The sequence below is a fragment of the Pholcus phalangioides genome, unplaced genomic scaffold (genome assembly GCF_987345545.1).
Source record: "Pholcus phalangioides strain wild (caught in Gottingen) unplaced genomic scaffold, Ppha-v1.0 ptg000013l_1, whole genome shotgun sequence".
NCBI classification, from domain to species: Eukaryota; Metazoa; Arthropoda; class Arachnida; order Araneae; family Pholcidae; genus Pholcus; species Pholcus phalangioides.
Window position 1 is genome coordinate 7977231 of NW_028301606.1, and position 10394 is coordinate 7987624.

General features: G+C 37.3%; 1 protein-coding gene across 1 annotated transcript in view; it reads right to left on the reverse strand.

Annotated features, from left to right (window-relative positions):
• The window catches only part of LOC149078543 (cytochrome b5-like), a 39959-nt gene that overhangs the window by 3180 nt on the left and 26385 nt on the right, over window positions 1-10394 (reverse strand). The gene's annotated exons all lie outside the window — the stretch shown is intronic.

The following is a 10394-nucleotide window of genomic DNA, read 5'->3' on the forward strand; positions in this document are numbered from 1 at the left end:
AAGATATTAAGAGGTATCCCATGACTTTTGGCACTTCAGTGTATTTTGTGTGTGATGTCTATGTTTTAGGCTTCAACATAAACGAGAGAAGTTGAGATCATACACCTTTACGTACAGGGACGAAATATTTCGGCTTGGAGCAGATGAAATAAATACATATTCGAGCTCTCCCTCCTTTCTTTTTCTCGTACCGAGATACTTCACTGATAACCCTACAAGCGAATTATGTTTTTCCCCCTTTACCTCACAGCATCATTGTCGTTTCTTCTTTTCTCCCTCGCTACGGTCTTACGAGTGAAAAAAAATATAGTAAGCAATGTGAAGGGGAAATTTTACATGTACAGGGGAAATTATGGGATACCTGTTCCATTAATCTTTCCCCCTTTATTTCTCATTTGTTAATAATAATACCAGTTTTTGAGATTTATCTCTGCTACTTCAATTGTACAGCGTCTGAAGCCTATACGTAAAAGGATTAATAAATGCTTTTACCGAATTTCTGGGCTTTTTGATTCACTTCTGTCCCATTCCTTGACCTTTTCTGAATTTCTACCCCAGCCCTTTTTTTAAACTTCCCTACCCCGTCTATTTACGAAATTAAGTACTATTTACTTGATTGCTTTTTTTCTTTTCTTTTTTTAAATATACATCCCTTTCTTCCCCCTTTTTGACACATTGCAGGCAGACACATCGTTGGACTGAGATCTTAGTCCTACCTCGTCTGACTTGAATATAAAAACTTGTTCTTCAGCTGCAGAAAATTACCGAGTGTGGAATCCTTTGTTACATTTTCAAAACAAGGAAAAAGAAAAATGGCGTTTGATTTTTCTTTTTCTTCCTTTCTCTTTTTATAATTCGAGTTTGTAAAATATATAAAATAGGAGGAAAAAAAGCAAAAACGAAATGAAGGCGTTTAGTATGAACAATCTTGACCTTGAGAGGGTTGTAATATCGTACTGGTGTCGCGCCTAGACGAAAGGGTAAAACATTGTCACTGTTGGAGTTGAAAATCACATCACCCGCACAAAAAGTGTTAATTTTCTGCCTCCCTGGTTTTTTTCTGAAATTCTAACCACTGTGTCCTTTTATGAATTTCTGCCCCTGCACTTTTCATCCCCTTGACTTTTCCGGCTTCAGACGTTCCCTGCATGTCCATAAGTTCTGACAAATTGATACCATCTTCGACGAAAAGAAAGAACTTGTTGGGTATTTCGAAATCCCCAAAACCTGCCAAAAGTCATCGAAACGTACGAAAAAGACGAAAATTTCCCATCTCTTCTAGGTTGTAAATAAGGATGTAACTAGTCTTGTTATCCTCCTCTTATATTTCCGTGTGTTTTCTTCCTCCAGCATTAGCATTTCAAAAATATTTTCTCGTTTACTTGAAAGTCACGCTCTCATCCGAGTCAGATTTCATAACATTTCTTCACATGTTCGTTCCCTCGCATGACGTTGATGTATGTACGTACGCACTTATGAGAAAGACAACTCCAAGTTGTTGGCAAGAAGATCTTGTTGAAAAAGCAGCAGCATCAGCAACGAATTTCTTATTTCTTTTTTTTTTCCCTACCTTCTAACCTACCTACCGTCTCGGTAAGTAAAAAGACACCTTTACCACCTAATGGAGCTTAAAGTCTTTGTTCTTGTTCCTTTTTTTTCGCCATTCTCATACACGTGAACGGGTATGTAGAGCGGTGACGGGACAATGGGTAATCGCATCCACTGTAGATGATGCTTCTTATACAACCAAGGACGAGAAAAGAGGATGTTCTTAAAATAAAAGTCTCTTTTCTTCAAGTTTTTTTTGGGGGGATCCAGGAGCTGACTCAGATGCTTTTCTCTTTCGTGTTTCACTTCGGAACCTAAGGCTACATTGCGATTTTCTACACGACTCGAAAAGCATTCGAGACTTACTTGTCGAGTACTCCTGATTTAAAAAATCCCAAATATGTATTACAGATACCGTAAACCTCTCCTGCTGATGTACAATGACAACTACAGGTACGGTACCGGCCTGTACGCACCAGCCGTCCACCAGATCAATCGACGTGACGGCGACTTCTTCTCGACTTATACTCCATCGATACCTATGCCGATCATGAGAGACCCTCCGACTATCCCGAGGGTACCGCTCCTGGACCACGACCTGTACGCACCAGTGTCCTACGGTTACGGCCGTAGCCTACTCAAGCCGAGACCCGTCGTACAGAGGGAACACAGGATTCCCAGCCGGTACTACCCGTCCTACTACGGCATGGAGTTCTGATGAGAAACGAGGTTCAAAAAGAGTCATCGAAACATCTTGACTACCGAATGCCAGTGTTATTCTTTTTATATACGTACGTACGTACACACATGTAAAATCAAAGCTCGTGCCCGGTACCGATCCTAGTTCCAGTCTGCTTCTTGGCAGATGTTGAATCCCGTCCAAGAAGCCATCAATCTATCAATCAATCGTCCAGTGACGTTATCTAAGTGCGTGGGTGAAGATCACATCTGAGACGGTTTTCCATTCTGTGTCAGTGACTTTGGTTCCCTCTCGGACAAATTCCCAACGAAGAACTGTTCAAATCGCATGATCATCGACCGTCATCCTTTTCAAGAAACAAAAATTGTGAAATCAACATGGGATTATAAACGAAAAAAAAAAGTACCCAAAATATTTACATTTTACCATCTTGTATTTTGCGTTATGTTTTGCGGTTTTCTTATTTACGTTGAAAAAGGCATTTCTTAATGTCGCCGTAAAGCAAATAAATTTCAGTTCTTGTTTTAAAAATAAGTGAAGTGGATTTGATGCTTGTGAACTGTGAGTACTGATTGAATACCTATGATGAAAATGGGAATTTTTCTCTAATAGGGTTGCCAATAAATGGAATAGCTTACCCTCGGGGGTAGTGAGTTCTAAAACAATTGGCACGCTTGAAAATAAATACGATAAACATGTGGAGTAAATCGAGAAGCTATCCATACTTAGAATAAAACAACCATAAATATTATTTCTGGGCATTGTACAATATTTTATCATGTAGCCTATATAATAGTCTTTAGTTTTTATAATTGTGCATTTTTAATTGGGTAGCTGTATTTTTGAAATATATGACATATCCATATTTGTTATGGGCCTCTTTTTCTCAGCCAACTCGTTGGGCATTTTGTCTTTTGTGGCCTTGTACTTGTATTTACATTTGAAAATGGGTTTTTTTTTCAAACTTCTATTTAAGGGAAAACTCAAAGAATATCGCTAAATATTCATTAAAATCTCTAATACTAAAATCATTGAGAAAAAATATGATGTCGTGGTGATGATCAGGATCCATTCAATAGTTTTTGCTGGAATTTTACTGGTAGTCATTTTTGACAGCGTCATCATTTCAAGGATTCCAAAATGTTTACATTCTACAGTAGTAATTTCTGTTTATTTCCATGTAATAAGTAGTCTCTGGCATCTCTACTACAAGTAAATCTTTCGCATTCAAACTACCCTATAAAAAGTACTGATTTATGTATTTTGAATTAATGTTAACCATCTATGGTTCGCTCGCATAAAAACATGATTAAATTTTAAGAAAAAATACAGATGTGAATGGGGATGTGTAATTGAAGCAATACATCAACGGAGCCATTTAATTAATTGGCGTGGATTTTTAAATTAGTTAAAATGGCCAAAAAAGCGTAAAATATATAGATTGTTTTTATTTTACTCTGTTTTCTATAAACATATAAAATCTTAGCAAAGTTGAATAGTTGTTTCCTTGAATTTCATTTCCTATTCCCTGAATTTGATGCGATTTTATAAATCTCTGAACACGTAAAATTTTAGCAGCTCTCCAAAAATGACGCTAATAAGAAATCAACCTTTTCTAGGTAAAAATATTGTTCTTATATAGTCGTATTTTTCGTACTGAATTTATACTAAAAGACAAATCATAAAATACTAAAAAAAAATCGAGAGAAAAAATTGGTATAATGGTTTTTTCGATCATGTATTTGCTATAATATTCAAATAAACACCGGACTGTAGAGGGTAAAGAGAATCCCAAAATATTTACATTTTACCATAATTATATTTGTTTGGAATAAGTAAAGATTGCCTCTGGCCTCTCTGCTGCGAGTAGATCTTTCGCATTCACCACCAAAAATTATTAATCTATTTAGAGAATTGGTATTAATTTGTTTTTGGTACCGAAGAAACCGACGTGTTGATCTAGTTAGAGAGCTTAATTTAGGTCTTATAGCTATTTTTGAGCTGATGTCGTCGAGAAAGAAAGAGAAAGCTAACTAAGTGAAGCTATTTTTATGTACGACGAAGAGATCTTATTTGAAACTGCAATAATGCCGATGACTATCACTTTTTAAAGATACGCTTCCCAAAAAAAGTTTGAAATTTTTTTTACAAAATTTGTTAGTATTTTTCCATTAAGAAAAACTAATTTTTTTTCCCATTTTAAGAATTACTTTTGTTTATTTTCAGTTTCCCCGAGATCAAAGAACTGACACAAAAGTTCTTATTTTAAGAAATCACAAAAAAAGTGAAAGATTTTCTAATTATTTTCTTTGAGCGCGAATACAGTCAAACCTCGTTAATGAGCCACTCTTTGGAGAACAAAAATATGACTTGATAAGCGGAGTGACTCGTTAAACCGAGTGAGCCATAGCTGTGCCAATTCCTGGTTGAGGATAATTGGTATTTCCAAAAAGTGATCCGGTAAGCGGAGTGACGTGCTAACCGGGTGACGCACTAACGAGGTTTGACTGTATACAGGGTGTGAAGTTAAGTTCTTAGACATTCTTTATCTTTTGAACCGTTGGTTAGGGGCCGTTCAAGTATTACGTAAGCAAATTTTTAGCCATTTTTGACCCCCCCCCCTCCCTTGTCAGCAAAATTTCGTCATCAGCTCTGCTCCTCTGAATCCAACTCATATTTTCATAAAGGGTGGTTGCTGACGTAAGCATTATCCAAACCCCCCTCCCACCTTGTCATCAAAAGTCAGCAAATCGGAACCCCCCCCCCCCCCATCGACGATGACGTAATACCTGAACGGCCCCTGATAGAAACATACTTTCAATTAGAGAAAGCATTCAAATAATATGTCCATCTCAGATATGTCATTTATTTCATTAGGGGCCGTATATGTATTGAGACACGAAATTTTATTTTTTATACGGTCCCCCTGTCCTCTAACTTCCAATTATAAAGATGTTGTCTTGTATCTCCTGATGCCAACAAAAAAATTTCCGCGTTTCCAAGTGCAATATTCACTGAAATATTCGAATTCAAAAAACGGAGGATAGTTGTAAAAACTTTTTTTCCGCATTTACAGCTGCTTTTTCCAGACTTGTCTCCATATTTCGAATTCGAATATCTCAGTGAATATTGTACATGGAAACGTGGAAATTTTTTGTTGGCATCAGGAAATACAGGATAACATTGTTTCAACTGGAAGTTAGAGGACGGGGGTATAAAAAATTAAATTATGTGTCTCAATACATATACGGCCCCTAGTAAAGTAAATGACATCTGAGATTGACATGTTATTTGGATACTTTTCTAATTGAATATATGCTTCTGTAACCAACGGTTCAAAAGATAAAGGATGTCTAAGAACTTACTTCACACCCGTGTATATACATATTTGAATGTAATAAATGACATGAAGTTTATATAAATTTTTACAGATTTTTTTATGATTTTTTAAGTATTATCTTCTTCAGCGAGATTTTTTACAAGTAACCAACCCCCCCCCCCTTTTGATAAGCATTTCTAATACAGATCGTATTTTTAGTATTGGGGAATTCAAGATACTTGCTTGAAGTTTGTTGAGTTGATCAACTTTGCCCAAGAATATTAAGAAGACACCAACGAATAAGGCAAATACACGAAAAACACAGATTCTTTTAGTGTTGTGTGTCTTCTTGTTCAAAACGTATCACAATTTCCAGCTTGTAACCTACGATCTGCAGATACAAATTTCCCTACTTCGAGAAAAATGGCATCGCATGATTCACAGTAGCGTATAATCCGCATATGTAAATTTCATCCATCAGTAATGCAATCTTAAGGAATAAAAGGTTTTTAAAAAGAGAAAATTTGATGTTAAAGAGGAAAAAAATAATATTCAGAAGAACAAAATTTATTATTTAAAACTTCGAAGAAGAAAATTTATCTTTTAAATCTTGAAGCAAAATTTAAACTTTAACGGAAAAAAATTTGAACTCGAGATTTATAAGAGGAAAAAAAATTAAAATTTCAACGAGGAAAATGTAGAATTTGAAAGAAGAAAACAGATATAAAAAAATTTTTGGGAGAGAAAAACTTTAAGAATATCAAGTTTTATAAAAAAAATGGGAAATTTCAAAGAAAGGAAAAGATATAGAAATCCAAACGAGCAAAACTCAGAACTTGAAGAAAAAATAGAATTCGCCTACAAAATAGAACATTCCGACCAGCCATATTCTTGCGGTCCCCGGTAATCTCAATTATTTTCTGATTACATTTATTATCAAGTCATCGGGTTACAATAAATCTTATTGTGCTTCAATATTATTGGGATACCCGGCAATACAGAAAATGATGAAAAATTCCAACAGAGATGATGAGATTCTCCAGCTAAACACTTGAATTACTCTTCCTGGGGGGAGGGGGGGGGGGGAATCTGTAAAAAAAGTGTTAATAGAACCAATGTATTTGTATAGCATTGTTCTGAAGAATTTATAAGATGAAAGTTCAGAATTGATGGAAGAAAGCATTCGAGAATCAATGAATATTCAGAATCGATAAAAGAAAGTGTTCCAGAATCAATTAAAATTTGGAATTGATAGGAAAAAGCATCCCAGAATCTTTAGTAATTCTGGATGATCATTTTTGATTCATACTCTGTGCTGGGGGGTCCTGTTCATCCTTTAAAACGCCTCTGCTTGCGAAGGGGCCCCGCTATAATTTTCGCACCAGGCCTCGCGTCTAATATTGGCCACCGTGCTGGGTGGGAGCCATATTAACATTTTATTTTCGATATTTCTCCAAATTATCACTCTAGAGAATGAAAAATATCACAGCTCAATTAACCTCGTCTGCTGTTAATTTTTTATGTTTCACTTTAATGTTGGAAACGTCAATACCATTGACGATTAATAACCAAACAACATCCATACCTAGATGAGCGCCCCCTATCGATGAAGTCAATAAGTTGTTTTAATTAAATCAGGAATGTTGTTGAGACAATTAAGGAATGACCACAGAATTGGGCATCAGGCTATGAATCAATTCGTCAAGTCACTGAGCACCTGAAAAAACAATGAGATAGATGCCTCAATTGTTTTTGAATTGATTTCTTGACTAGTTGGCGATCGTTGGAGACTGAAATGGATTAAACGTTTTTGTGCTGCAAAGAAGCCTATTTGTGTTCATTAGAACTTTTTTTTTTGTCCCAGTAAGTGTGAAGAAAATAAATGGAGCGAGCTCTTTCGTTTTAGATTCATTATTGTTTTTGGCACGATAATGGCTTTTCTTCTGCGATGCGAATCTACGTTCCTTTGACTTTGGAATTTGCTCCACAATCAGCAGAAACACGAGAAAACGCGCGCGCGAGCTCGGATTATTCCAAATCTTACGTAACATCAGCATACTGCACTTGATTCGGGTTTTAGTTTCTTAGCTCTTCTTGTTTAGTGTCAACTTCAGAATGTAAATACTGGATGTCAATGCAGTCAAACCTCCGTTTACGAACATAATTCGTTCTTCACGTCCGTTCGTGAACCAAGCACAGTTCGCAAACCGAAATAAGTTCCATACGAATCATCAACGTAAAATGAATTAATCCATTCCTGCGGCTCCGAATGTTTCTTGTGTGAATTTTTAAACCAGCTCCCGTGCATAACCAATGTAATCAATACTGAAATGATTGCCATTACTCGAAAGAGATGAAATGTAAACGGAAAGTGAAAACGATGCCAAAACAAAGTCTGTTTCGTGAAAATGTATCATCTATAATCCCGGTGTCAAAGCCCTCAAAATCTCCGCTTTCAATACTATCTGAACACAAAATATATCCCAAGCCAAATTCATGGTTCTGTAAGACACTTGCTGCCAAGCTTTTTAAATAAGAACTATGCGAAGTAGAATGATAAAATAATGTTTCCAGAAGTTACTGACTGTCAGTTACTGTGCGTGTCAGATATTATTGCAAAAACATCTTTGAAAAAGTTCATTTTTACAGAGCTTCATGAAGTTTGAAACGACTTGCTGATTCACGGACTGAATAAGAAAAGCCGTATTTGGCGGTGGAACTTTAAACTGATGAAATATTATTCTTCGACCAAATTCTGTCGTGAGGGAAAAACTCTAATCTTAGACTTCTGAAATACTTGGGGAATTCAGACTGCTTTACGTGTTCGTAAACCAAGACTAGTTTCGTAAACAGTCATTTTTTTGTTCGTGGAAGTTGTTCGCAAATCGAAACGATCGTAAACCGAGGGTTGAATGTAATTGTAAAGACTGAAGGGGGAAAAAAGCCGATAAAAAAAAAACATGACGGTAGAATTTTTGTGACATCAAGTTTTTCCCCCCCCCCCACAACTGAATGACACGCATTTTGATGATTCTAAAATCGAAGTGAATCATGAAAAAATCACCAGCGAGGGCAATTGAGGTGTGAAATTTTTCATTTCCCGCAGTACAAAGATGCTCAACCTTTGGAAGAGTGCAGGCCACTTCTCATTCGTTTGAAAACGTGTCGCGGGACACACAAGTGATCTGAAATGGCACCGCAGGTCGCTTACGTGATTTGTTCAATGCACCGTGGATCACTTAAATGTTCTGGAAATATGTCGCGTGCCGCTTAGGTGTTTTGAAGCCGTGCCGCTCAAGTGATGTGGAACTGCACCAAGGGATGCTTAAATGCTCTGAAACTGTGCCGCGGGGTCTCTTAAGTTATCTAGGAATGTGCTGCGGGCCACTTAAATGATCTGTAAATATGTCGCGGGCTATAAAAGATCTGGAACTGTGCCGCGGGTCACTCAGGTGATCTAAGAATATGCCGTTGGTGCCTTGAGTGATCTATAAATACGCCTCGGGCCACTTAAGTGATGTGAAACTGCACCGCTGGTCAGTTAATCCACCTGTCAATGTACCGCTTAAATAATTTTTTTACGAAATTAGCTTTTTGTAAACGTCGGAGGCTACATCAGATTAATACAAGGTCCACATTCAACCTACAGGTTGAGCATGTATGCTGTAGAATGATATTATAGAGGAAATATCGAAAATAAAATTTTGATATGGCTCCCAGTCGGGGAGACCGGTTGGCCGGGGTTCGATTCCCCACCAAGGAGAAGTAAATTTTTGCCAGAATGCGAGCCGATTTCCTCTTTAAAAAGTTACGCCACCGAGAGCATTAGGCCTACAATGGTGCAAATGTTCAATCATTATACGCTTCACTCACTTCACTTCTGAAATATAGATGGCAGCACTAAAATATCATACACAACACTAGATACGCACTCACACTGTTTAAATATACACTAACACTTCTGGCACAACTTACTTCGTAATTGCCCATGGCGATAGACCGGAGTTGTGCTCGGTTTGAAAGGAAGAAAGAAAGAAAGGCTCCCAGTCAAAGAAAATGTGTTGCTGCGCGGTCTGGTGGGCATCGCGGTAGGCTCGCATCTTGTTGTCCCGGGTTAATTCCCCTCAGACTGTATCACTGATGATCGGCTGAGGCTGGTTTCTGCAGACCTGTAGTCCTAAAATTTTAAGACGTGAATGCAAGCCGGTCTCCATTCTATAAAAAGTCTCACCACAGATAGCAATCAGGCCAACACTGCTTAAAATTTACGCATAATATGTACAGGTACGGTTAGCACCGCGAGGGTTGGAGGTGCCTCATCTTTAGATTCATCGTACAAGATTATAAACGTTAATAAAAAAAATAGGATAGGCTGTGTCAGGACACGGCCGAAAGTTTTTACGTGAATACGTCGTGTTTATTGAAAGGGCTCTAAGATGGTATCGAGAACTGATATGGATTGTACGCGAGAGTCTCAAGCAATACAAGTTTTCGCCATGTGATAAGAAAAAATTACTTCATGTTCGCAACACTATTGCGACACCCAAAGACGGTAGTGGGTTGAAATGTATTTCACGAAAAAGGAAAAAAAATTGAACATGACAATATGCGAGTTAAATTTCTGTACATAGAGTCATAATTTTACGGGAAAATACGGAATGTCCCGGCAAATACTGTTCATATGGTCTCAGCCAGTGAATATTTGACAAATTGTTCTTTTCCCATTCGGGGGTACGAGAAAGCATTAGCATTTCTCGACAAGTAATTATCCCGTGATTTATTCCAGCGCGTGGGAGTATAATCACTCATGATTCGAATAAGAAATCT